Below are 25,829 nucleotides of genomic sequence, written 5' to 3' on the forward strand. Positions count from 1 at the left end.
CCTCGAAAAAAGGAAAGAACTTAGAAGTAAGGGCAGTAAAAAGTATTTGCTTCTCTTCATTTTTAGTTTACAAACTCTTAATTCTTCTGTGCCAGAACAGAGAAGAGCCTTGAAGTGTACTTACCTCTCATTCTGAGAAAGGGTGGTACCAGTGGAGCAGTGCTGGAGGATCTCAGACAGCGTGGTGCAGTGCGAGATGTGATGAGGTCACTGAGGTAAGATGGCGCTGGTCCATTTTTGGCCTTGTAGGCAAGCATCAGTGTTTTAAATCTGATACGTGCAGCTACTGGAAGCCAGTGGAGGAGCAGCAGTGGGGTGGTGTGGGAGAACGTGGGCAGATTGAACACAAGTCGTGCAGCTGCGTTTTGGATCATTTGCAGTGAATGAATAGCGTTCAGGGGAAGACCTGCCAGCAGAGAGTTGCAGTAGTCCAGTCTTGAAATGACAAGAGACTGAACAAGCACCTGGGCACCTGTGTGGATGAATTGTCGACATCCTTCAGATGTTGTAAAGAAGAAATCGACAAGAGCGAGCCACATTAGCGACATGTGGGAAAAATCAAATCAAATCAAATCAAATTTTATTAATCACATACACATACATACAGGGTACGACATGCAGTGAAATGCTTTATACGACGGTCCGGCATGAGGGAATAGGATGGGGGGGGGGGGGGAAGAAGGCAGATAAATAAGTATGAAGTATAAAAAAACTATACAAAATAAAATAAAATATAAGAATATAAAGATATAATGATCTATAAATGTGAATATACAAAAAATGGCAGTAAACAGTGAAACAGTAAACAATGTGTAACAGAGTGTAAACAGTAGACAATTTTTGTGGTGGGTTGTCCATAAAGTGTCCGTGTGCGGTATGGTGTGGTGTAGAGGTCCGTAAAGTGTCCGTGTGCGGTATGGTGTGGTGTAAAGGTCCGTAAAGTGTCCGTGTGCGGTATGGTGTGGTGTAAAGGTCCGTAAAGTGTCTGTGTGCAGTATGGTGTGGTATAAAAATTTAATTAAATATAAAGTGCACTGTGCTGTGCAAGTCCAGAGATTAAAGTGACGTGGTGCGAAAGGTGAGATATTTACAGAGAGGAAGTGTGATGATGGAGAGAGTGGGCCAGTTTTTAGATCCTGGGTGTTTCCTGATTTAAACTCCTAATGGCCTGCGGGAACAAGCTCCTCCTCATTCTCTCCAGGTTTTTAACCTCCTGTAGGTAGGCCGTCTCATCGTTGTTGGAGATCAGGCCCACCACAACAGTGTCGTCAGCAAACTTGATGATGGTGGTGGAGTTGGAAGTGACCACACAGTCGTATGTGTACATCGAGTAAAGCAGGGGGCTCAGAACACAACCCTGGGGGGCGCCAGTGCTGAGGGTGAGGGTGGATGAGGTGTGTTTTCCCACCCGTACGGCTTGTGGTCTGTCTGTCAAGTTAGAGGAAGTTAGAGATCCATTGACACAGCGGCTGGCTAAGTCCCAGGACCTCCAACTTAGAGGTGAGTGTGGAGGGAATTATGGTGTTAAACACTGAACTGTAGTCCACGAACAACATCTTTGCATAATTCCCGTTTGTTTGGTCCAGGTGGCTCATCGTGGTGTGGAGGAGATGAGCAATTGCGTCCTCAGTAGAACGGTTCTGACGGTACGCAAACTGTAATGGGTCCAGTGTGTCTGGTAGTGATGCAGTGATGAAGTCTCTGACCGGTCTCTCGAAGCACTTCATCACTACTGAGGTCAAGGCTACAGGGCGATAGTCGTTAAGGCAGGCGGGCTTGGGGTTTCTTCGGGACAGGAAGAATGGTGGACTGTTCAAAACATGAGGGGACAACAGACTGTTCCAGTGAGAGGTTGAATATCTCAGTGAACACCGGTGCTAGCTGGTCAGCGCAGGCTTTCAGAACCCGACCTGTGATGCCATCTGGTCCTGCTGCCTTCCTGGTATTCACTTTCTTGAATGCCCTCCTCACGTCATGCTCCGAGATGGTGAACGTGTTGACCTCTCCGGCTCTCTCGGCGTGGTTGTGCCGGTAGCGCCGCTATCGTGGTTAGCTGCAGCCTCGAAACGAGCATAAAAGATGTTTAGCTCGTCTGCCGGAGAAGCGTACGCATTCACCATTCTAGAAGATGGTGTTTTATAGTCCGTTATTGTTCTTAGTCCCTGCCACAGGCCCCTAGAGCCACTATGTTGAAACTGTGACTCTAGTTTCCTCCCATAGCACCGCTTTGCATCCTTCACCGCTCTGCGAAAACTGTAGGACGCAGCCTTGTACTCGTCCACGTCCCCGGTGTCGAGCCCCGTATTGTAGGCAGCGGAGCGGGATCTCAGAGCGTCGCGGATGGTTTTATCCACCCACGGCTTCTGGTTGGGAAACATTCTGATAGTGGTTTTCTGCACCGTATCATCCGCTAGTTTCCTGATGAATTCCAAAACCGCTTCCGTAAACATGTAGACGTCATCAGAGCTGCGACAGAACATGTCCCAGTCTGCGTCATCCAAAGCGTCCTGCAGAGCGGCCACCGATTTGTCAGTCCAGCGCGCGAACTCCCTCTGAACCGGAGCTTCCTGTTTCAGCCTTTGTTTGTAAACAGGCATGAGGAAGATGGCAGCATGGTCCGATTTCCCAAACAGTGGAGGTGATTGTGCCTTGTAGCTGTTCTTAAATGGTGTGTAACAGTGGTCCAGTGTTCTTTCGCCCCTGGTGGGGCAGGTGATGTGCTGGTAGAAGTTCGGTAGTGCGCGCTTGAGGTTGGCACTGTTGAAATCTCCGACCACAATGAGCGCAGCGTCCCGATGCTGTGTTTGTTGAAGTGTTATTGTCTCATGTAAGGCCCATACTGCAGTGTCCGTGTCTGCTTGAGGTGGAATATAAACGGCACTGACAATGACCGAACTGAATTCCCGAGGTAGATAAAAGGGCCGACATTTGATGGTCAGTAGTTCCAGATTTGGTGTGCAGGAGCGTGAAAGAGGAACGATGCACGCGCTGTCGCACCAGTGGTTGTTCACCATCAGACACACTCCACCTCCTCTTGACTTCCCCGACTCCAGTGTTCTGTCCATGCGGTAAACCGAAAAGAACTCGGTCGGCTGGATGGCGTGGTCCGGTACCGCTGGGTTCAGCCATGTATCGGTAAAGCAGAAAAGGTTGAAGTCCCGAATGTCTCTCTGGAACTTGATTGGTCATCAAGCTTGTTCTCCAGTGACTGGACGTTGGCTAACAGGATACTAGGTAAGGGAGCGCGGTGTGCGCGTGCCCTCAGCCTGTTCCTGACGCCGGCTCGTTTCCCTCGCGGACGCCGGTACGGTCCCAGTATTATTACTATTGCTGCAGCAGATCCTTTGTCCTTTGGTCCTTTGTTCTCCCTCAGGATCTCGCTCGGCCAGCATGGGTCCGGGTTTAAAAACGGCGAGAGGTGAGTGCATTGTACACCAATAGATATGAGTGTCTCTGTCATATCTAATGATGTCCATCTTGTGTAGATGTAAGTGTAACTACTTAAATAAAAGTATAAAATAAACAAAAAAAGAGAAATCGTAGATTTCCGCACGCTTGATTTGGCACATGTTTTACGCTGGATGCCCTTCCTAACGCAACCCTCCCCAATTTATCCGGGCTTGGGACCGGCACTAAGAGTGGCTGGGGATGGTTCCCTGACCGGGAATCGAACCCGGGTCGCAGCGGTGGGAGCGCTGCATCTTAACAACTAGACCACCAGGGGACCTAATAGATTTTATTAAAATAAAAATGATAAAAAACAAAAAACACATCCAATTACATCCTATACAATTGTGTCTCCCCATCCTTGTAAAACAATTTGAAGAAGAACCACATGTTGTTGGAAAAGTCTGATGTCCCAAAACATTTGTCTATAAGCACATTGATCTCCTTTGCTCTCAGATCTTTGGTCCTGGACGTCTGATTTATGAGGAGTTAAAAGTTGGCAAACTTTCAGCCGAGTGACCTGATGAATGTGGAATCTGTAATTGGTCACTTTTAGAAATGAAGAGATTTATCAATAAAGTAGAGAATAACTGCAGTTTGTTACTTCTAATGCTACACTGTAAACTACACTGCACTCGGCTGCAGGCACTAATATTAATACTGGGACCGTTTTCATGCTCACTAGAGTGCAACCACAGTATTTTCCACATTTGTCATTTAGATATGAAGCAAAGGTCATGTTCTGCTTCTGGATGTGTGGGTGTGTAACTTCTCTCACAGCACACAGCTGCTTTTGCCAACAATCCCCTGACTAAGCACCCAGGAGACTGCAAGATCCCAAAAAGATATAGCTACTGTGACATAAAAAAATCTGATCATGGTTTAAACCAAGGCTTGAATCATTAAATAAATGTTTCATATTTACATTTTAATTCTTGTTAAATTACCTTTCAGATCTTTGTCTACATTGTCATTAAGCTTGACATGAGTTTTCTGGGAAGATTTCCTCTGTTTACAGCTGTTCTCTAATTCAAAAGTTATTTCCGATTTATAAACTTCCGCATTTCTAGAATTTTACATTTCTAGAAACTGACATAACATAATAAATTACATTCGGGGGTGTTACATTCTTGAGATGCTCAGACACTTACAATGCAGAATGTTCTTTGGAAATAACAGCATATGATCGCTTTAAACATCTGCTTCCAATTCTGACATTTTGATCTGAATTTAGACATCTGGAAAGGAACATTTTGCTAAAATACCCTTCTAAGACAAACTGGCAGATAATTTTGTTCTATTATCTCATATATTCGAAATGTATATGAAATTAAAACATTGCTTACTGCTCTCTTCCTTGATCTTCTGTTCTCTGTATTTAAACAAGTTCATTTCAGTGTTATTCAAATCATCAGACAATTTTATTTCTATGTTAATTTGGAAAGGCTCCTTTAAGTTGGTCTCTAATTCAAACAGCAGCTGCACTTTGAGTTTTACTTGAGACATAAAAACAAAAAGGAAGGAGAAAAATTGCAAGCAAATTTCTGCTGTTAAACCGTCGCTCAACAATGCTGACTGGTAAGAAAATCTAAATCATTTACAGCATCAGAAGCTTTTCCCCCTGTTTTGAACCGGATTTTTCAGTCCCCCTTCCACCTTCTCGCACAAGGTTCAGTCCCACTCTCGCAAAAAATTTATTTTCTACCGATCCCACAAAAATATATTTTCTCCTGCAAATATGTCATTTTTTCCCTGTCCTGCAAAAACTTTATTTTCTCCCCCTTCAGCAAAAATTAGTTTTTCTCACTCAAAAACCTTTTTTTTTTTTACAAAAATTTTACTTTCTCCCACTCCTGCAATAATTTTTTTTTTCTTCCGGGCCTTCAAAAGACTTTATCGTTTATTTTACTTTAGTTGTTGCTATTGTTGTTTTGCAGCACAGGATAAGAGATTATAGTGAACGTGGGTGCGAGCGGTAAAATATTTTCATATTTGTGGGATATTTTATCTGTGTAGAGCTGCTTTGAGACAATGTTCATTGTTAAAAGCGCTATAAAAACAAAAATAAAAATGAATCGAATTGAATATTCTCAAAATCTCCAATATAATATAAGTTTAAAATCTGTTTAACATCGTTCTTTTAGCCTCAGTCCCGCCATTGTCTCCCTCCTTCTCTGACACAATCCCACACACACTGTATTTCCCAATTATGGCAGTGATTTTGCTGTCCAGTGATGTTTGCTCAGGGGTACTTGGGGCCCCTAGCAGTTGCAGCCACTCCCTGGTGGTGGAAGGATGTTTTTTTTTCTTTGCTTTTACCTTTAATGAATGAGATTATTTATTTGACACATTCAAAATAAATAACCACATCAAATTAAAACTTCCTGAAATACTCAATAGAATTTTACAGAAATTATTAAATTAATCACAATTTAATCACAAAAAAAGCCACATGTAACATTAAAAAGGGCTAAAAAAAAAAAAATATATATATATATATATATATATATATATATATATATATATATATATATATATATATATATATATATATATATATATATAAAATATACATTGTGACGACAGGCCTCCACCTCAGGTACCAAAAGGGGCAAGCACTCCGAAATCAAAAGACAGCAGGGTGCGGAAGGACTGCTCTGAGGTGTAACAGCCCAGCACAGCAAATGAGAAGGCGTGGCGTCCTGACAAGACACGGCTGGATTTCAATTGGAGTGGCGGCCCCTCACTGTCTTCAAGCCTGGCGAGGCTTATAAAAGGCAGCCGGGAGGACATTGGGTTGCAGAACCCTGGGTTCCCGACTAATGTCGGCTTTTACCCCCCCTTTCTTTCACTACAGGCTTCAGACAGCAGAAGTGGAAGAGGAATTCCCGACGGACCAGCGCAAAGCCTTGTAAGTCAAGTTTATTTCTATAGCACTTTTCACAACAGACAATGGCTCAAAGCAGCTTTACATAATTTTAAGAGTTAAGGTGAATGGTGTGTGTTTATCCCTGATGAGCAGCCCTGGTAACTGTGGCAAGGAAAAACTCCTTAAAATACTATGAGAAAGAAACCTTAAGAGAAACCAGACTCAAAATGGGAACCCCTCCTCATTTCGGTGACATCAAGAGTGTGATTATAGACTTTAAACATAAACAGAACACTGGTGAGAGAACTAACATGAGCACTGGAATGTAAGATTATGAGTAATCTTCTTTCTACAGTCCTTTACAGTCATTTATGGTTATAAAACTAGAAGCTATTGAGTAACTTGTAAAATAGCTCAACATTTGCGATCATCACAGATCCAACGCCAGCTTCTCCATGCCAGAGCCTTTAAATACTCAAGGAGGTCCAGTGTCCAAACTCCACATGAAGTGGGATCCATTTGGCTCTGGTATGTCTCTAGATGTTTCTAGATGTTTGCAGGGTTGGTATCTACTTCTTTAAAGGTCCACAATCTTCAGTACTGTTGCTGGAGCAACCTCAGGATGCCTCAGGATGGGTAGAGAAAGAGAGGCAGTGGAGAGTAATTAGCGTAGCTGCTGTTCAGGATAATAACAGCACAAGTTGATAATGTGCATGTGATCAGATGTTCTGGAGCACAAGGTTATGATGTGATGTGTGTTATGTGTAGAACTCACTAAAAACGATACGTCTTTAATCTGTACTTAGAGAGTGTTTTTGAGCCCCGAACACTGTCAGGAAGACTATTCCAAAGTTTAGGAGCTAAATGTGTAAATGTATAAGCAAAACCCTGACCCCTACGAACCAATGGTGATGGTGGCAGAGTCAGCCTGCCTGTCAGGACCTGAGGCATCAGCGCACGGTGAGAACACCCCATTCCTTCTCCCGCTCCAGCCACTCCTCACCCTCTTTCCGGGCACCGGAACACTATTCCCTTTACTTTTACCTCCTCTTCTGGTCCCCAACAAAGACACTTTAACCCTGATGTAACTTTCCCGTGTCTTTGTTCAGCCCAACGTGGCGGCGAGTCGTCACAGTTGTGGAGAATACGGCCACAAGCACAGACCGGTGGTTTCCCACACAATGGACACTTTCGACTTAAAGCATGGACACTGGGCTTAATTGCCTCTGAAGGTGATTTCAGAGCTGAGGCGGGAATGATGTGAGGATGAGCCTCCACCTCAGGTATCAAAAGGGGCTCTGAACTCAACCGTCAGTAGGGTGCAGAAGGACGGCGCTGAGGTTGCGCAACCGAACAAGAAGGTGTGGTGTCCTTACAAGATGTAATAGTTCCTTTTTGGGAACTATGAAGTACCAGCTGTAGAAACCGGGCTCTCTGTCTGACGGCACTGAAGCACTGAAAGTGGCTGGGTTAACAGATCAGCTCCCTGAGGGCGCCGAGGCGGTGTGGGCACCGTATACTGAGGTGCACAGTGCCCCTTCCCGAGGAGTCCCCAGATGGTCCTGTATCAAGACATTATGGCCGCATTAGACAGCGTCACACAGGATCCCTAGCAGGAGGAGTGCGAGTCGCAATGCTCTGCTTTTTGCAACTCACAATGCAGGAGGTGTGGGTTGTAGTTGGGGCTGCACCCATCGAGCAGCCCCACAAGAGCAACATGGAAGATACCAGGTGCCTTTAGTAGACACAAAAGTGGCAATTGACCGACCAATGGCCCTAGCGGTCTCTTTAGATGCCCTGAGAGCTAAGTTTGTTGCACAGCAAAGCTCTGGCTTCCTAGCAGCCCGATGTGTCTTTCATGTCTAGCTCCCATAGGACTTGGTGAGCAGCGCCCCCGGGTTATTTAGGGATGACACAGCACTTGAGGAGAGCCAGAGCAAACATCTGTACAACCCAGGGAATCATTCCATAAGCATTTTTTTTAAGGGCCAGGCTGAATAAGGCTTCCCCCAAACCAAAGGGGACTGTTGGAATGCTGGATTGGCTGCCCAGCTCCAGGTCCTCAAACGGCGCATTCCTTTAGCAAAAGCGGGGCCATGAGCCTCCTCAAAGAGTGTTCACTGGGAGCAGAGAAATTACATGTTCCTCGGGAACCAACCTAGCATGCTCCGCTCCCAGACAAGCGACACGGAGATTACCTCAGCATCTACTACATTTAATTTTTCACTAATGCTGATCTTTGAGGTAGATTTAATGTGTTTATTAACCTGCCATTGTTTGTGTTTGTATCAGGAAATCTGTAAGAACTCCACACGAGTCTTCCAGGCATCATGATCCTCCTTTCTATTTCCATCTTTTGGCTCTCTGTCTGTGTGGGTGAGTGACCTGGTTCAAGTCCAACAACACACAAGTGTCCTAACATTCATTACAATATGCTACATTTTTTATAAAATTCTCCAATTCATGTATATTGTAATGTGTCTTCCCCACAGACTCCATCAGTGCAGATCCTCACATTACTGTAGAAGCTCATGTGGGTTCCACAGCTCTCCTGCCATGTCACCTGAGTAAAGTCTTCAGCCAAACACCACATGTTCAGTGGTGTGCTGATAATAAGGATGTATTTGAATGAAGCTTTGATGGTACATATGAGGGTGCAGGATATGAAGGACGTGTGGACATTACTGAGGACAGGCTGCATAAATGAAACTGTTCTTTGGTGTTGAAGGACGTCAGAATCACTGATCACACTTTCTACAGATCCTTTGTGGTGGAACTTGTGGAGGCTACAAACACTAACAAACACCAAATAATCAACATTGTTAAACTTGACAGTGAGTAAATTGTGAAACATAAAATATAAAAGTCATAGTGCATCAGATAAGATTTAGAAATCTATAATCTATTTCCTCTCATTAAAAAAATATTTAGAATTAACAGATAAAGTGAAAAAATACAAATATAGATATTAATAAAGGGGCACATTTGTATTTTTATTGTTATGGCCCAGTCCAGGGTTTGGTTGCACAGAGTAACTAGCTCAGGATTCAAAAGAATGGATATCTTTTTGGAAAAATACAAACCAGACACACACAAAGGTTTGATACACAAGGTGTTAGTATATTGATAAGACACATTGAATTATTTACACATATACACACACAACTGTCCAATGGCTTGTCTTCAGGGTGGGCCAAGGCCAAAATAATAAACAAAAATATCTGAGTTTAGAAGCTTCCTTCCCAGTTTAAGTGCTATTTGTACAGTGGTATCTATTTAAAGAAAACCAAGTAAAAAAAAGGGCAAACAAAGTTCAGGGTCAAAATACAGGCCAAAGACAAAAACCAGAACAAACATATATCACTAAGCCAAACAACTCCACTACCACACCAACTCCACTACAACACCAACTCCACTACAACACCACACCAACTTCACTACAAACACCACACCAACTCCAATACAACTCGGTTGCTTCTATTCCTCTTTCTTAAAGAGGCATCAGCCATGAGGTCATCAATTTGAGGCAGGAACAAGGCAGGCTAGGGCAGACTGGAAACTCCGGTTGGGAATAGGACCTGCACACAACACAACAGAAAACAAGTATGGAAACATAAGTGTTGTAACACTAGAAAGCTGACCAGAAAGGTTCAGAGGTCACCTGGTTGTGAACAGAGAAGTGCATCAGGACTGAGATCCTTCAGGAACAGTTTAAACAAGCAGTCAGATATGAAGCTGACAGGACGAGGACACAAAGACAGTTAGAGCAGCATCCAGATTATTGCACTTTCTGTAAGAAATGATCTGCACTTGTAGCTGCTCCTGCCGTGTTCCATGACAAATCTACACGAGGTTTTACTCTACAGAGTGTTACATGATATCAGATGCTGCTATCTGAGTATTTTTACTGCTAGAACTGAGTGAACACCAGGAACAGTATCAGTGTGGGGTTTTGTTGAACAGATTGAACATTTACTGATTCTAACATTTGAATGAGTTTATTTACCACATTATTGTACTTCAGCTGATTTTTTACATGAAAGTCAATAAACTGAAATATTCTTACGGTTATTTTTGGTTCTGTTATTTCTTATGTTTTAATATCCATGTGTGTAAAATAAAAAAATAATAATGTTTGTATAATAATGATAACCACTGGAGGTGCTCAAATGGAGGAGGTCAAGTGGAATCACGTTGGACGCTGCGACCATGAGACCCAGCAGCCTCTGGAATTGCTTCACAGTGAGTGGTTGGCCTTCTTTTACTCTCCTGACTGTTGTGAAAATTGCTGCGATCCAGGTGGGAGACAATTCTGCCCGCAACAAGGTCAAGTCCCACACTACGCCCAAGAAGGTGGTTCTTTGCAATGGAGAAAGCACACTCTTCCCTGCGTTCAGTCTTAACCCTCATGCAGGCGACATCTCAATGCTGGACTGCCTCAAGCTCTGATCGAGCTAATATCAACCAGTCGTCTCTATAGTTCAGAATGCGGATGCTCTGAACTATAGCCATAGCGGGGCTGTAGCCACATTCATGCACTTTGTGAAGGTGCGGGGTGATCTTTCGGGTGCAGATGGGCGCCGGAGAGAGGCTGCGCTCCAAGGTACATCCTGTGACGGAGCTAAAAGGTACACGCGAAAGGTGTAGACCGTCCCCCTCGATGTAGTGCGCTCTGTTTATCAGGGCTGCTTCACCACCGCACATTTGTTCGAGGAGTGGACCACCCCCAAGTTTGGGCGGCTCCTTCTAATTGGGCGTAGAGCTTCGCCTGGAAAGTCATCAGAAAAGCTGTTCCGAAGCATTCGGGCCGCCAACTACAGACTGTGCAACAGTTTCCTCAAGCCATCAGACTTCTCAACACAGAACTAAACTAAAACTCACACACTCAACTGTGTGACTAAACTGTGTGACTGAACTGTGTGACTGATCTCTACAACCCGGACTCAACACACACTCGTACTCACTTCACACATCCATGTCTTCAGTACTACCACTATTATATGAGCTCATTTTTTTGCTAATCTTTTTTGCTGATATTGCTCTAACGGAAGATCTACCAGGTGGAGATGGTCATCTCACTGAAGTTTTTTCTCTCTAACCCTAGAACATCACAGCAGATCAGGGAGGAGCAACATTTACATGAGAGATGTGAATGGACCGGCACACACACACCCCCCAACACCACCACCAATTCCAACATATAAAAGAGAAAAAAAAAAAACCACATGCTGCTGATCTTCTGGCATTGAATGAATGGCCTGAGCCACAAGACATTTTCTTCTCTCTCCAAGGTAAGACTTTTCACTTCTTATCGATGTTTTATAAACATTAATCTTCATCTGTGGACTGACAAGACACCGTTATGCTGTGGGTAAAAAATTAACAAAAAGTGAATTGATTTCAGAGACAAGAATTATTTTTTTTGGAGGTTATAAACGTTTACATTACAGATCAGTATAATCAGTGTTCAGGTTCTCCACTATGTGCTTGTATAAAACATTATGACTTTATTTTTCCTACATGAGATATTTTGTACATGAACTAATATATGTGTGTGTGTGTGTGTGTGTGTGTGTGTGTGTGTGTGTGTGTGTGTGTGTGTATATGAGTGAACTAAAATATGTTTCTTCACTTTGTTGTTTTTAAAACTAAATTCAGTAGAGATGATGTAATTTGGAGAAAGAGCAGGATATAAGTATGTATCAGGTTTTTGTTTCATAAATCCGAAGTTTCTGTTTATTTTCTTTTATAAAATAATGACTTTGCTCGATACACATTATCATTTTTTTTTTCCAGATCCGAGGTTTTCCCACAATTTGCTTTTCCACAACATATTCCAAACTACACAACTGTGACCAGTTTAATCAGAGGTGGCAAAAGTACACAAATCCTTTACTTAAGTAGAAGTACAGATACTCATGTTTTAAATACTCGTGGGAAAAGTTGAAGTACTGATTATACTTTTTTACTCAAGTAAAAGTAAAGAAGTTTTGGCTCGGACATGTACTTCAGTAAAAAGTATTTATTACTACTTTATAACTTTATTGTCATTGCACTGTACAGGTACACAGCAACAAAATGCAGTTTGTCATCCACCAGAATTGCAAAAAGTAGCAATTATGCAAATATTGAAGATACACTGCTACAGCAGTGCAGAGACGTGTGGACATCATTAAGAAGTACAGATAGATGTTCTAAGGCATTGAAGAGGAAATGTGTGTTATAATATTATATTATAATATTATGGCATTTATGAAATGTGCAAGCTTTATAAACAAGTCTAATAAATATATATATAAATCAAATCAAATCAAATCAAATTTTATTTGTGACATACACATACATACAGGGTACGATATGCATTAAAATGCTTATTACGACGGCCCGGCATGAGGGAATAGGATGGGGAGAAAAATAATACAAAGAAAACGAAGATTGATAAATAAAGTATAAAAACTAAATAAAATCAAATATAAGAATATATAAAGATATAAATATATATATGAAAGAAGAGGATGTATATACAGAAAAATGCTTATGGCAGTAAACAGTGAAACAGTAAAAAATAAACAGTAAACAGTAAACAGTAAACAGTAAACAATAGACAGGTTAAGTGGTTTAGATTGTCCATAAAGTGTCCGTGTGCGGTATGGTGTGGTGTGAAGTGTCTGTGTGCTGTGTGGTGTGGTGTGAAGTGTCTGTGTGCGGTATGGTGTGGTGTAAAATATATATATATATATATATATATATATATATATATATATATATATATATATATATATAATGTACATGAATGTGAAATGTTGGGCAGAATGTACAGTAAGGATATAAAGATATGACGATACATATAGATAAAAATAGTGCAGATGTAATGAAGAGTAATAAAGGTTTACTATGCAATATGTAAATTGTATGTATAATTTTGAACTGTAAAAAATTTCCCATTAAAAAACAGTAAAGAACTGGCAGCACGGTTGCCAGCAACTTATTGTAAAATTAACAGTGTCTTATTGTTGGTGCATTTTACAGTTGGCTACTGTTTTTGCAAATACAACATAACACTGTTTATACATTAAAGTATATTTCTGAAAATATAATTAGCAGTTTTTTTAAACCTTGTGATTTAAGAAATTGCCCCAGTTTACCTACAGAACACCACGTTACTACCGTGTATAAATGTACCCTTTAACAGATGTAAATCAGCTTTAGAGAGTTGTTTCAAAACATCTCTTCATTATTAAACTGTCTTAGTATAAAACCTCAATAACATTAAAGAAAATAACACAGATTATTATTTACAGAACATTTGTATAAAATAAAAACAATGGTCATCCAAAAGCCCAAAGCTTATTACATGTATGGAAATACATCTAAATGTAAAAAAATAAATTACTCTGGAAATTAAGACAAAGTGAATGACAGAAAACACCCAAGTATATACAGTATTATTGAGTGAATATGCATGTGTGTAATGTGTGTGTTGTGAGTGTGTGTATGCGATGTTTGTGTGTGTCTGTGTGTATTACTTATATAAAGTCCCACTTAAAATCTATACATTTTTTAAGTAGACTGGAGACACGTCCGCTTTGATACTCCTACAGCCTTGTGCTCTTTTCCGGATTTATCCCGATTAATCACCTGAAAAACAAATGTGTGTGTTTAGAGCTAGAGTGAAGGGGAAATGATTACTCACAGAGAACATATAGCAAAGTATATTCCTGTATAAAGAACAGTTTTCATTCCGGAAAGAAAACAAGCTACAGCACGCAGATATTTTGGGCAAAAAGTAAAACACAATAACACCGATAATTAAGGGTGGAGGCTTCACGAATTTCAGAAAAGCAGCGGAAAACACCAGTCATTTTAGCGTGATACAAAGACAATGTGATTTCAGTGCAATGGAGTTTGAAAAATTGACTTTACAGAAGGATTATCAAATATTTTGCTGAATGAAACTCACCCGGTGATTGAGAATAATGCAACCCGGGTCTGAAATCCAGCTGCACACCACAGTGGTGCATTTGGCGTATTAATCACTGAAAATGAGCAAATAGAAGAAAGATTCTCTTCCAATGTCCATGTTAGCTGCCATAGCAAATGTAATGAATTTTGTCGCGCAAACAAAATAGAACTCACCTGTTAATGTTATGAAGACGGATAAAAGTCCCCGTGTGCTCACTGCAGTTTACAAAAATACTGTATAGTAATGTTTTATTTCGTCTGAGTAATAAATACAGCAAAATGCCGTTATATTGTGTCTACGTCATTTTACAACAACAATAAAACAGTAATGTACTGCTTTTGAACATAACATTATTATACTGTTGAAATTCTGACGTAAATTAACAGCAATTTCTAACAGTGTGCAGAGGCTGTCAATCAAATTCAATATTTAAACGCAACTTAAACGCACATTTCTATCTGTTCTAAATGTACCATATATTAATACTTCCTGTTGTAATATTTTAAGCAACATGGACATGAAGAAATATGGATGCAACATGGAGCATGAAGACAAAAAACTCTTGTAAATATTTAAAAATAATAATGGTGGTTTAAATGACGTAAATCATCAGGACACCAAACTGAACCTTTACTATGTTTCCACACGGACAGTTAATGAGGTGATACCGGAGAAACTGCACCTCAAGTCAAGTCAAGAAGCTTTTATATATATAATCATAGACATTTTACAGATTTGAATAATGTATTGTTTTTATCTGTACGATCAATAAAGACAGTAATTTAAGTTTGTTTCACCATTATGAGGGAAAAACCCACAAAACGCCACCCAGAGGATTAATTGTGTGAATCGTGGTGGATTTGGTGTTTGATTTGAGACTTGGCGCAGAAATAAAACAAAAGTTTTCTGTTTAAAAATATTTTTCGGTGGAGTTTATTTATTTATTTTATATCTAAGTAAAGAAAGGACATTGTGAATAAATGTATGTTTTGCTGGAGGTTTTAATTTCACCTCTTTTATATTTTGTTATTTATTTATGTATTTATATTTTTTATAAAAATGGTAAAAACAGAAATGCGCTGAATTGATAGCGTGTTAATAAAATCTAGTGCCGTTTAAAATCATTTTAATTTTGACAGCCAAATATATATATATATATTAATACAAAACAAATAAATAATGTTGTTACCTAATGAATGTATCCAGGCTGAACATCCACATATAGAACACAAGCAGAGTAAAGATGATGATGATGATGATGATGATGATGATGATGATGATCAGGTGATGAGGAATTTCTCTGTTCTCAGTCATGTTCACATCACTGATTCCCTCTGTCTCATCCACGTTAGCTTTACTTCTTGTTGCTTTCTGCCTGTTGATTCTTAGCTTTGTAATCTAGTCTACATCTGTGGTGAGTGAGAGACAGGACTTTATACACCAGCGGATTGAAAAAGATGCACAATGACAGGAAATCTGTTGGTGGGCTGAAATCGGCGCTCAGTGGAAAAAAACGTCACCAAATCAGCAAATTAAAACTAAAGTAACGAGCCGGTTTAGAAAATGTAAGAAGTAGAAAGTACAGATATTTGTGTAAAAATGAGTGAAAGTGAGTGAAAGTAAAACGGTGTCTGAGAAATAAATAGTGGAGTAAAATACTGATACCAGAAAAATCTATTTGTACTTCATTACTTCCCTCCTCTGGGTTTAATAGCAGTTGATCTTTTTCAGAAATAAGTTTCTTCTTTTTTATTTACTTTTTCACAGCATATATTAAATCTTCTTTACACAATCACACAGATTTGCCTCTTTTCTATCTAAGTATCAACATGAAACCTTTGTGTGTGATCTATAACCCACAAATGATTGTTTAGATTTATTTTACAACATAAAAATGTGCAAACTGAACACAAATAAATAAAACTACTTCACACTGGACGTCTTTTCAGCAAGATAAACCTGTACATTGTGCAATAAAACTCTAAATAAACAAATACTCAGTGGTAACAAAACTCTTCCCTCATGTTCACTATGTTCATAATAATCACCTTTTAAAGCACTTTCAGTAATTCAGGAACTAATTGATGAAGTTTCTGTATTTAGCAAAGACACTTTCACATTTCTCACAGTCAGTGTTGGTTGCATGGACTCAGTGCAAACATCATCTAGAACTCCAATATAGACTTCACTGATGGTGTTGCTGGTGCTAAAGTTCTTCCACAAACTGTTTGGCTGCTGCTTTGTGATTGCAAAAGAATGCGGCTGGCGCCTCTGACTGGAAGCTGCTTTATTTCAGTGGCTTTTGGACACCAAGTAGTTTACAGTTACACTGTAGATCAACCATGCAACATGCTGGTTTACCAGAACAGCTAGAAATACCACCTACATGGCACCTACATCAGTGGAGTCTGTTCCCCTCATAAATGTGTTCCCAGGTGAAAAGGAAATATACTTAAGTTGTACTTTACATGCACTAATCACATTCTAATTCTGTTTTTTCTTTTTTAATACAATCTGTTGCTGAAACATTTCTCTGAGTCTCTTTTTTCAGATGATAATAATGAAATGTTCTTCCACACTGCACCCACTTGTGATGTTTAGTTCTTCTGTTAACATGATCAGACATGCAATATAAAAATGTTAATGTAAATTCAGAATAGGATTTTATACATAAAATATGTAGAAACAAATAGCAAAAACATGAAGTCTTGCTGAACCGTTATGAAGTCTACAGAGCATTTCACAGCATGACACCAAAAAAGAATGAATTTCTTCAACAGTGTGTAAGTACTAATGTACCCAGCCCACAATTACTGTATAATAATTATAACAATTAATGTATTTATTTTTAGCAATAATAACAGTTTTATTCAGTCCACTTTGGCACGTAGGTGGATCCAAAATAAAATACATTAAATAAAAAAGTGATAATGTAGAGGAACTACACATATCTATGAGCACATTAACATCTGAGGGTACAACTGGTGCTTTGAGGTTTGAATGATGGATTTCTCTCTGTGCATCTTGTTGGAGTTTCTTTTCCAAAAAATCACATGTTCAGGTCTCGATTTATTGATGCTTTCAAACATTCTTTTTGTGACTTTAACATCCGAATCAGATGCCACAATTTGGGTAGAATAAGCAACAAGTACGAGTTTTTCATAAATTATGGGTCGGATTAACAATGCAAAAGCTAGATTGAGTTAGAATCATTCTGTATTAAAATTAGAATAGAATAGAATAATTAAAGAAGAATAATTTTTTAACATTAAAATACTGATCATGGTTTAACAATGAGACAATGTTTATTGTTAAACACGCTATACAAATAAAAATTAATTGAAAATAGACGCAACTCTCTGTCCATTTTGACAATTATGAAGTACCAGCTATAGAACCTGAACTCTCTGTTTGATGGAGGGACCACATCAAGGGCCTTCTTTCTCAGATTGTCTATTTCTTATTCCATGATCAGAGCCTGCTTGGGTCCCACCAGGTTGGACGAGACCGAACTGACTTGTGTAGCCTCTGTATACAGACACATCTGGCTAAGCTTCCCAGGCTGCCAAGTAGTCCCTTAAGGGTATCAGTATCTCGAGACTCACCTCTGGTGCGCCTAGAGCCGGGTCTATGCTCTAGTGCAGCTCAAGGAGCCTCGAAGGAGGCGAGTTCTCCAGGTCCGCTACGATTTTGGGCGGAGCTTGAGGAGAGTGCTCTCTGGAGCTGGCCATGCCCTGAAGCACTGAGCATGGCAGGGTCACCTCACGGGTCTTCATCCCAGAGTATCATAAGGATTCCTCGTAAGGGGCGTGCAAGTAGCAATGCTCTGTTTCTGTACCCCCCCCAACTGATAGAAGGAGCTGGGTTGTGCTTGGGGCTGCACCCGCCGAGCATTCCCATGAGAGCAACATTTGAGGATCCTTTGGAATGCCGCAGACTGTTTCTTGGCCTCCTGAAATTAGTCGAACAGGCGAGTTGCCATTAGAGGTGCGTTCAGCAGTGGAGCCCAATTCCACTAGAAAGATCCAATAGGATTAGCCATAAATGCCTCTCCGTAGAGGCAAGTCAAGTCAAGTCAAGTCAAGTTTATTTCTATAGCGCTTTTCACAACAGACATTGTCGCAAAGCAACTTTACAGAATTTTAAGAGTTAAGGTGAATGGTGTGCGTTTGTCCCTGATGAGCAGCCATGGTGACTGTGGCAAGGAAAAACTCAGTTAGATGTTATGAGGTAGAAACCTTGAAAGGAACCAGACTCAAAAGAGGAACCCATCCTCATTTGGGTGACATCAAGAGTGTGATCATAAAACCTTGAACAATACAGAACACTGGAGAGTGAGAACTAACATGAGCACTGGAGTGTGTGATTATGAGTGATGTTTTTTCTACAGTCTTATACAGCCATTTGTGGTTATAAAACTAGGAGCTACTGAGCAACTCATAAAATAGCTCAACATTTGCGATCATCACAGAATCAACACCAGCTTCTCAATGCCAGAGCCTTTAAACACTCAAGGAGGTCCAGTGTCCAAACTCCATATGAAGTGGGATCCAATTGGTGCTGGTACGTCTCTATATGGTGGGAGGTGGGAGGAAAGAGAATGGTAGCAAAACTATCATCATTGCTGGAGAACGTCTTTTACCCCTGTATGTAACCGTTTCATCGTTGAGCAGCTCCTTCAGTGACAGACTGTTACATCCTAAGTGTCTGCGTTACAGAAGATCTTTTCTCCCTGCTGCTATTAGACTTTATAATCAAAGCTGCTCCCAGTAAACCAGTCACCATAACACACACTGTTATTACTGTTTAACTGTGTAATAACATTACCTGTGTGCAATATTACCTGAAATATGTGCAATATTTTGCCTGCAATACGTACTTTTTTTCCCTTATTTGTATTTACAGTATACATGGTACTGTGTATATACTGTATATTATAGTATGTGTATATTCTTTTTATATATTTGCATTTATTTTTATTTCTTTCCTTTGCTGCTGTAACAAAGAAATTTCCCCACTGTGGGACGAATTAAGATATATCTTATCTTACATGGGGATGTTTGCGGGGTCGGCATCTACTTCTTTAAACGTCCACAATCTTCAAAAGGTGGGACATGACTGGGGCTGGAGCAACCTCAGGATGCCTCGGGATGGGGAGAGAAAGAGAAGCAGTGGAGAGGAATTAGCGTAGCTGTTGTTCATGATATTAACAGCACAAGTTGACAATGTGCATTTGATCAAATGTACTGGGGCACAAGGTTATGATGTGATGTGTGTTATGTGTAGGCTTTGCTAAATAGTTACATTTTTAATCTCTCTTAAGAGACGATGCAACCTCTGGGGAAAGATAGCTGGCCAGCGTCTCTTCAACCCGGGGCATCAACCCATAGCCATGTTTCTTCAGTCGTTGGAGTACAGCTGTCAGGGATTCACCCTGCCACGCCCCCCTCTGTAGCTGTCAGGGATTCACCCTGCCACGCCCCCGTCTGTAGCTGTCAGAGATCCACCCTGCCACGCCCCCCTCGATAGCAGTCACGCTGCGTCCCAAGATTACCGACAGCTGTGGCTCATGAAAGATCAGACTACATAAACTCACGTTCTTGAGTCACAGGCTGTCGGTCGTTATATTGTCAAGCTGGACAATCGCGTGGCTGCTCGACCGCCGGCTGTATATGCGAATTCCACTTCCGACTTGGATTACTCATTGCCGAAGGCTTTATGGATTATGCTTGGGACATTCGAACTCATAGCGGACAACGCGTATCGAGCGGATGTCTTTGTTTGTTGTTTTCAACGGCTTATGAGTGTTTTTGTGTTGTACGGTTGTTGAAATAAAAGGACAATGATCGGACTATATCGGCTTCCGCGTCTGCAGCCTGACAGAACGATCGACCTATACCGAACGCGGATTCGCCATTCCGCGATTCCGACCGCAACGGATCGGCAGCTGAACCCGGCTTCGGATTTCCTCCGGAAGCTCAGTGCCGCTTCTCGCGATTCAGATCCACAGAAGCCGGATCATGAGAGCGCGGCTGCGCCACGCCCCTCAGAGAGCGCGAGGGGATTACCGGCTCGTTACTCGGGGAAAAAAGACGAATTGGGCGGATTTCTGCAAGGCATCGGCGAGTATGTGGCTGTTAACATTTCCCGGTTTCCTTCCAAACGAGCCAAGATTGCCCTCTGTATTTCCCTCCTGTCTGGAGAAGTTCTTGCCAAAGCCAGCTCACTATGGAGCGCCAAAGGGGGCAAATTCGGCTCACTCGCCGAATTCAGCGGGCTGCTTCTGGGGAAGTTGGGGATAGAGGTGGTGGATCTCCACTACAGTCCCCTTGAGGAGGAAGGTGCACCATTCCAAGGTTCTTAAGAGCACGCGGCTCCGTGCCGGATCTCCCATGAGCCTGCAGCTCAGCCCCAATGTTTTGATGAGAGGGCTGCTTCATCTCAGGGTCTCTACCAGCGTGCTGCTGTGTTCAGGGGTTCTCGTGGACGCACCACACCATCTCCGAGCGTCGGCGAGCACACCATGCCGTCACAGAGTTTCTACAGGCGTGCCGCTCTGTTCCGAGGTTCCCGTGGGCGTGCCACGCCGCCACAGTGTCTTCAGGAGCGTGCTCTTCCGCCACAGAGTCTTCACGAGAGCGGCGCGCCGCCACAGAGTCTTCACGAGAGCGCCGCGCCGCCACAGAGTCTTCACGAGAGCGCCGCGCCGCCACAGAGTCTTCACGAGAGCGCCGCGCCGCCACAGAGTCTCCAGGAGCATGCTTTCCCGCCACAGAGTCGTCACGAGAGCGCCGCGCCGACACCTCCGGTCACAGAAGGCGAAGTGACTCCTCCGAGTCCCTCTCCAGACGACGCCCCATCCCAGAGCCCCTTCCAAGGCGACATCTCGCCCACGGAAAGCTTGGCTCCGCCCCAGGACCTCCAAGAGAGCTCCGCCCAGCTCCAGGTCCCTCCAGAGAGCTCCGCCCAGCTCCAGGTCCCTCCAGAGAGCTCCGCCCAGCTCCAGGTCCCTCCAGAGAGCTCCGCCCAGCTCCAGGTCCCTCCAGAGCGCTCCGCCCAGCTCCTGGCTCCTCAAGAGGGCACGACTCCGCTCCAGGCTCCTCCCGAGAGCTCGTCTCCGCTCCAGGCTCCTCCCGAGAGCTCGTCTCCGCCCCCGAGCGACCCCACGAGCTCGTCTCCGCTTCAGTGTCCCAAAGAGAGCTCCACTGATGTTGTGGACCTCCAGGCGAGCCCTTCTCCGCTCGTGGATCTCCAGGCAGGCTTCACCTCATTTCCAGGCTGCTCAGTTGGCTCCGATCTGCTCCTAAGGGTCCCAAGGAGCGCCCCTACGCCCAGGGGTTTCCCTGTGCACTCACCCCGGCTCCAGGACTGCTAAAGGGAAGTTGAACCGCTGCCCCCAGGTTCCACCGACGGCGACGGCTCACCCCACAGTCCCGCAGAAGGCGACGGCTCGTCTCCAGCGCCCGCAGAAGGCGACGGCTCGTCTCCAGCGCCCGCAGAAGGCGACGGCCCGTCTCCAGCGCCCGCAGAAGGCGACGGCCCGTCCCCAGCGCCCGCAGAAGGCGACGGCTCGTCCCCAGCGCCCGCAGAAGGCGACGGCTTGCCCCCAGCGCCCGCAGAAGGCGACGTTTCGCCCCCAGCGCCCGCAGAAGGCGACGTTTCGCCCCAGGGCTCCACAAAAGGCGATGTTTCGCCCCCGGGCTCCACAGAAGGCGACGTTTCGCCCCCGGGCTCCACAGAAGGCGACGTCTCGCCCCCGGGTCCTCTTCAGGGCGAAGGATTGCATCCAGGCTCCACGCAGGGCGAAGGATCGCATCCAAGCTCCACGCAGGGCGAAGGATCGCATCCAAGCTCCACGCAGGGCGAAGGATCGCATCCAAGCTCCATGCAGGGCGAAGGATCGCATCCAAGCTCCACAGAGGGCGACGTCTCGCCCCCGGGCTCCACAGAGGGCGACGTCTCGCCCCCGGGCTCCACAGAAGGCGACGTCTCGCCCCCGGGCTCCACAGAAGGCGACGTCTCGCCCCCGGGTCCTCTTCAGGACGACGGATCGCCCCCAGGATCCCCGCATGGTGACGTCTGTCCTCCAGGTCCCTCTGACGGCGACGGCGGTCCTCCAGGTCCCTCTGACGGCGACGTCGGTCCTCCAGGTCCCTCTGACGGCGACGTCGGTCCTCCAGGTCCCTCTGACGGCGACGTCGGTCCTCCAGGTCCCTCAGAGGGTGGTACGACGTTCCTGGTCTCCGCCCGGGATGTCCTCCACTCCCCGGTCATTGTCATGGTTGGCGTCCAGTTCCGGTTCCCCGCCATGGAGGTCGCTCCGGCTCCAATCCCCGCCAGGGGCTTTACTCAGCCTCCCGTCAGCACCGAGGGCGTGGCTCCATTCCGGATCCTCCTGCAAGGTGTTGTCCCATGCCGGCTCTCCGCAGAGGATGCTCACCAGGCCTCCGTTGCTCCCAGGCGTCTAAGGAGGCCTTCCTCGGAGTGCCCTGGCCCGCCTGGCATAGGTGGGTTTTGGGGCGTCAGGTGTCGCCCCTGGAGGGGGGGGGTACTGTCAGGGATTCACCCTGCCACGCCCCCCTCTGTAGCTGTCAGGGATTCACCCTGCCACGCCCCCGTCTGTAGCTGTCAGAGATCCACCCTGCCACGCCCCCCTCGATAGCAGTCACGCTGCTTCCCAAGATTACCAACAGCTTTGGCTCATGAAAGATCAGACTACATAAACTCACGTTCTTGAGTCACAGGCTGTCGGTCGTTATATTGTCAAGCTGGACAATCGCGTGGCTGCTCGACCGCCGGCTGTATATGCGAATTCCACTTCCGACTTGGATTACTCATTGCCGAAGGCTTTATGGATTATGCTTGGGACATTCGAACTCATAGCGGACAACGCGTATCGAGCGGATGTCTTTGTTTGTTGTTTTCAACGGCTTATGAGTGTTTTTGTGTTGTACGGTTGTTGAAATAAAAGGACAATGATCGGACTATATCGGCTTCCGCGTCTGCAGCCTGACAACAGCACTGCCTTAGGAATAAAAATTCGGGCCAAATGCGGTTTTGCAGACGCATGAAAATTCCAGTTTTTCATGCGTCATCTATGATCCATTTAGTGCCAAATCATAAACCGAATTTAAAAGAATGAAAAAATTAGTGCTGACCATGTATTTGGTTTAAAGAGAAGAAGCCCAACATTACAACTCTGTTAACTCCATTTATTAATGAGCTTTAGGAGCTGCAGCAAAATGGAATATAATGGACACACACAGAACCAAAAACATTAATCTACGTTGCAGTCCCTGCGGTCTCATTTATAAACATGGTGTACACAAAAAACAGTGCTGGGAACATGCATATACCACTTCCTACACCAAGGCTGTAATTTAATAAAAACATACTTGACAGTAAGTAAACTGTAAGTAAAGTGTAAGTAAACTGAGCGCTGCATACACACATTCTGGAGACACAGAAGGCGAGAATGGGGAAATGGCGACACCAATGGTGAGGAGGTGAACTGAAGTTGGATTGTAGAAAGTAAATGTGAGAAAATGATCATAAGTATTGACACCTTTCACACATTTAATTTCACTCCGTTTCATACATAAGATCCACTTTATCATGAATATTAAATCCAGCAGTTGTATTTGGACTTATACTGAGTGATAATTGTTTCATAAACACCTTTTTGTAAAATCCAACTCAAATCTTAAATCTAAATATTTTATTAACGTCTCACCATCACATTGTCCACTATGGGAGTGCAGTAGAAGCAGATGCACGACTGCATGGAATACCAACACAGTCTTTTACGTGTCTCTCAGAATGAGCGTTAAGTTCACTTCAAGGCTTTTCTCTGTTCTGGCACCGAGGTGGTGGAATGAACTTCCCCTAGATGTCCGTACAGCAGAGTCTCTGACTATCTTCAAGCGACGACTGAAGACATACTTCTTCCTGAAATACTTAAATCAGCACTTTCCAAGTTTGTAGAATTCTAAAGTTATATTTATATTAAGTTTGTAATCTGGCGTACCAGTGTAGATTTATTCATTACTAGAGACTCAAAGCACTTTTTTACGTCGCTCTGGATAAGGGCGTCTGCTAAATGCAGCAAATGTAAATGTAAATGTTCTAGTGTGTTTGTTTCCTTTATTACTGTGCTCTATTTTTGGGTTATTTAATGTTCTATCTCATGCTCTTGTGTTGTCACTCAAGGCTCTGTGGTTGGTTCTCTAATGATTTAATAATGTTAATTTAATCATTCATGCTGTTTGTGATTATTTTGTGTTTTCTTTGTTCTGAGTTTGTCTCTTTAAAACTATTTGACCTTGTTCCTTTGTTGTCTCAGTCCCCTTGATGTCTCCCTCTTTTTCCTGCACAATCCTCCACACACACTGTCCTCCCCAGTTATGGCAGTAATACTGCTGTACAGTGATGTTTGCTCAGGGGGACTTGGGACTCCCACCAGTTGTAGCCACGCCCTGGTGTAGTTCAGATTCAGTTGATTCTCCACAAATAAAACGATTTTGCACACTGTACAAATGAGTTTGTTTGTTTATTATTTTAAGAATTTCTGCTGTGATGAATTTGCTGATATACCCTCGAGGTGTGGGAAGAAAATGGCTTTTTCTCTGTATGGTTGTATTTTGCTGCCTGAGGTTTGGTTGTGGAAACGAACCCACCTGATTCATCACCATCCATGTCTTTGTGTGTCTTCAGGGTCATCAAGTCTTCATCCGAGCCACTGACACATTCTTCATAATCACTGTCCTCTCCTTGGACGAGTTTTAGTGTAGTTTGAACATCAAATTGTTTCCTGTATTTGTTGATGTTCGTACTACAAAAAAGTTAAAATCACCTCAAAATAGGTTCAATTTATAATATTAGAATCTCATTTGTTTATTTTAATTATGAATATATAAAAGAGTTTCATAATAAATGCATTTAACAATTTCATTAATTTTACATTATTTTTATTATATTTATAATATACAGAAAAGTTTAACACTTAGAATCTACATTTATTTTTAATTTGTTTGTGATATCCCTGGTGGTCTAGTGGTTAGGATGCAGCGCTCTCAACGCTGCGGCTCGGGTTAGCTCCCCGGTCAGGGAACCAACCCCAGCCATTAGGGTTGCACAAGCCCTAGTGCCGGTCCCAAGCCCGGATAAATGGGGAGGGTTGCGTTAGGAAGGGCATCCAGCGTAAAAACATGTGCCAAATCAAACATGCGGATGATCCGCTGTGGCACCCCCTAATGGGAGAAGCCGAAAGAAAGAAAGAAAAATGAATTTGTGTTTTTTCAGGGTGTAAAATTGACACTAATACAGTGAACACTTGTTTGTGTGATTTTCTGCAGAAGCTGATCTTCCACTTATATTTAATGTGTTTAATAATCTGCCTTTGTTTGTGTTTGTAGCAGGAAATCTGTAAAAACTCCACACGAGTCTTCCAGACATCATGATCCTCCTTTCTATTTCCATCTTCTGGCTCTCTGTCTGTGTGGGTGAGTGACCTGGTTCAAGTCCAACAACACACAAGTGTCCTCACATTCA

General features: G+C 43.2%; 3 protein-coding genes and 1 long non-coding RNA gene across 8 annotated transcripts in view; 2 read left to right on the forward strand and 2 right to left on the reverse strand.

Moving 5' to 3' along the window:
• The window catches only part of LOC310728923 (craniofacial development protein 2-like), a 288,545-nt gene that overhangs the window by 200,471 nt on the left and 62,245 nt on the right, over positions 1-25,829 (reverse strand). The gene's annotated exons all lie outside the window — the stretch shown is intronic.
• Positions 1-25,829, forward strand: part of LOC310728988 — a 412,338-nt gene that overhangs the window by 163,883 nt on the left and 222,626 nt on the right. The gene's annotated exons all lie outside the window — the stretch shown is intronic.
• The window catches only part of LOC310728943 (uncharacterized protein), a 105,683-nt gene that overhangs the window by 67,468 nt on the left and 12,386 nt on the right, over positions 1-25,829 (reverse strand). Inside the window, exon 1 of one of the 2 annotated variants that reach the window (XM_083546839.1) lies at positions 125-435. The exons of the other annotated variant lie outside the window; for it this stretch is intronic. The gene's annotated coding sequence lies outside the window, so the exon portion shown is untranslated. Of the gene's footprint in view, positions 1-124; positions 436-25,829 lie in introns of those variants that run through there. 2 annotated transcript variants of the gene reach the window in all.
• Positions 1-25,829, forward strand: part of LOC310728933 (uncharacterized protein) — a 71,427-nt gene that overhangs the window by 43,055 nt on the left and 2,543 nt on the right. The window contains exons 1-2 of one of the 2 annotated variants that reach the window (XR_014534402.1): positions 11,450-11,607; positions 25,697-25,780. The exons of the other annotated variant lie outside the window; for it this stretch is intronic. The gene's annotated coding sequence lies outside the window, so the exon portion shown is untranslated. Of the gene's footprint in view, positions 1-11,449; positions 11,608-25,696; positions 25,781-25,829 lie in introns of those variants that run through there. 2 annotated transcript variants of the gene reach the window in all.

Source organism: Silurus aristotelis (genome assembly GCF_946808225.1).
Source record: "Silurus aristotelis genome assembly, chromosome: 7".
In the NCBI taxonomy this organism is placed as follows: Eukaryota; Metazoa; Chordata; class Actinopteri; order Siluriformes; family Siluridae; genus Silurus; species Silurus aristotelis.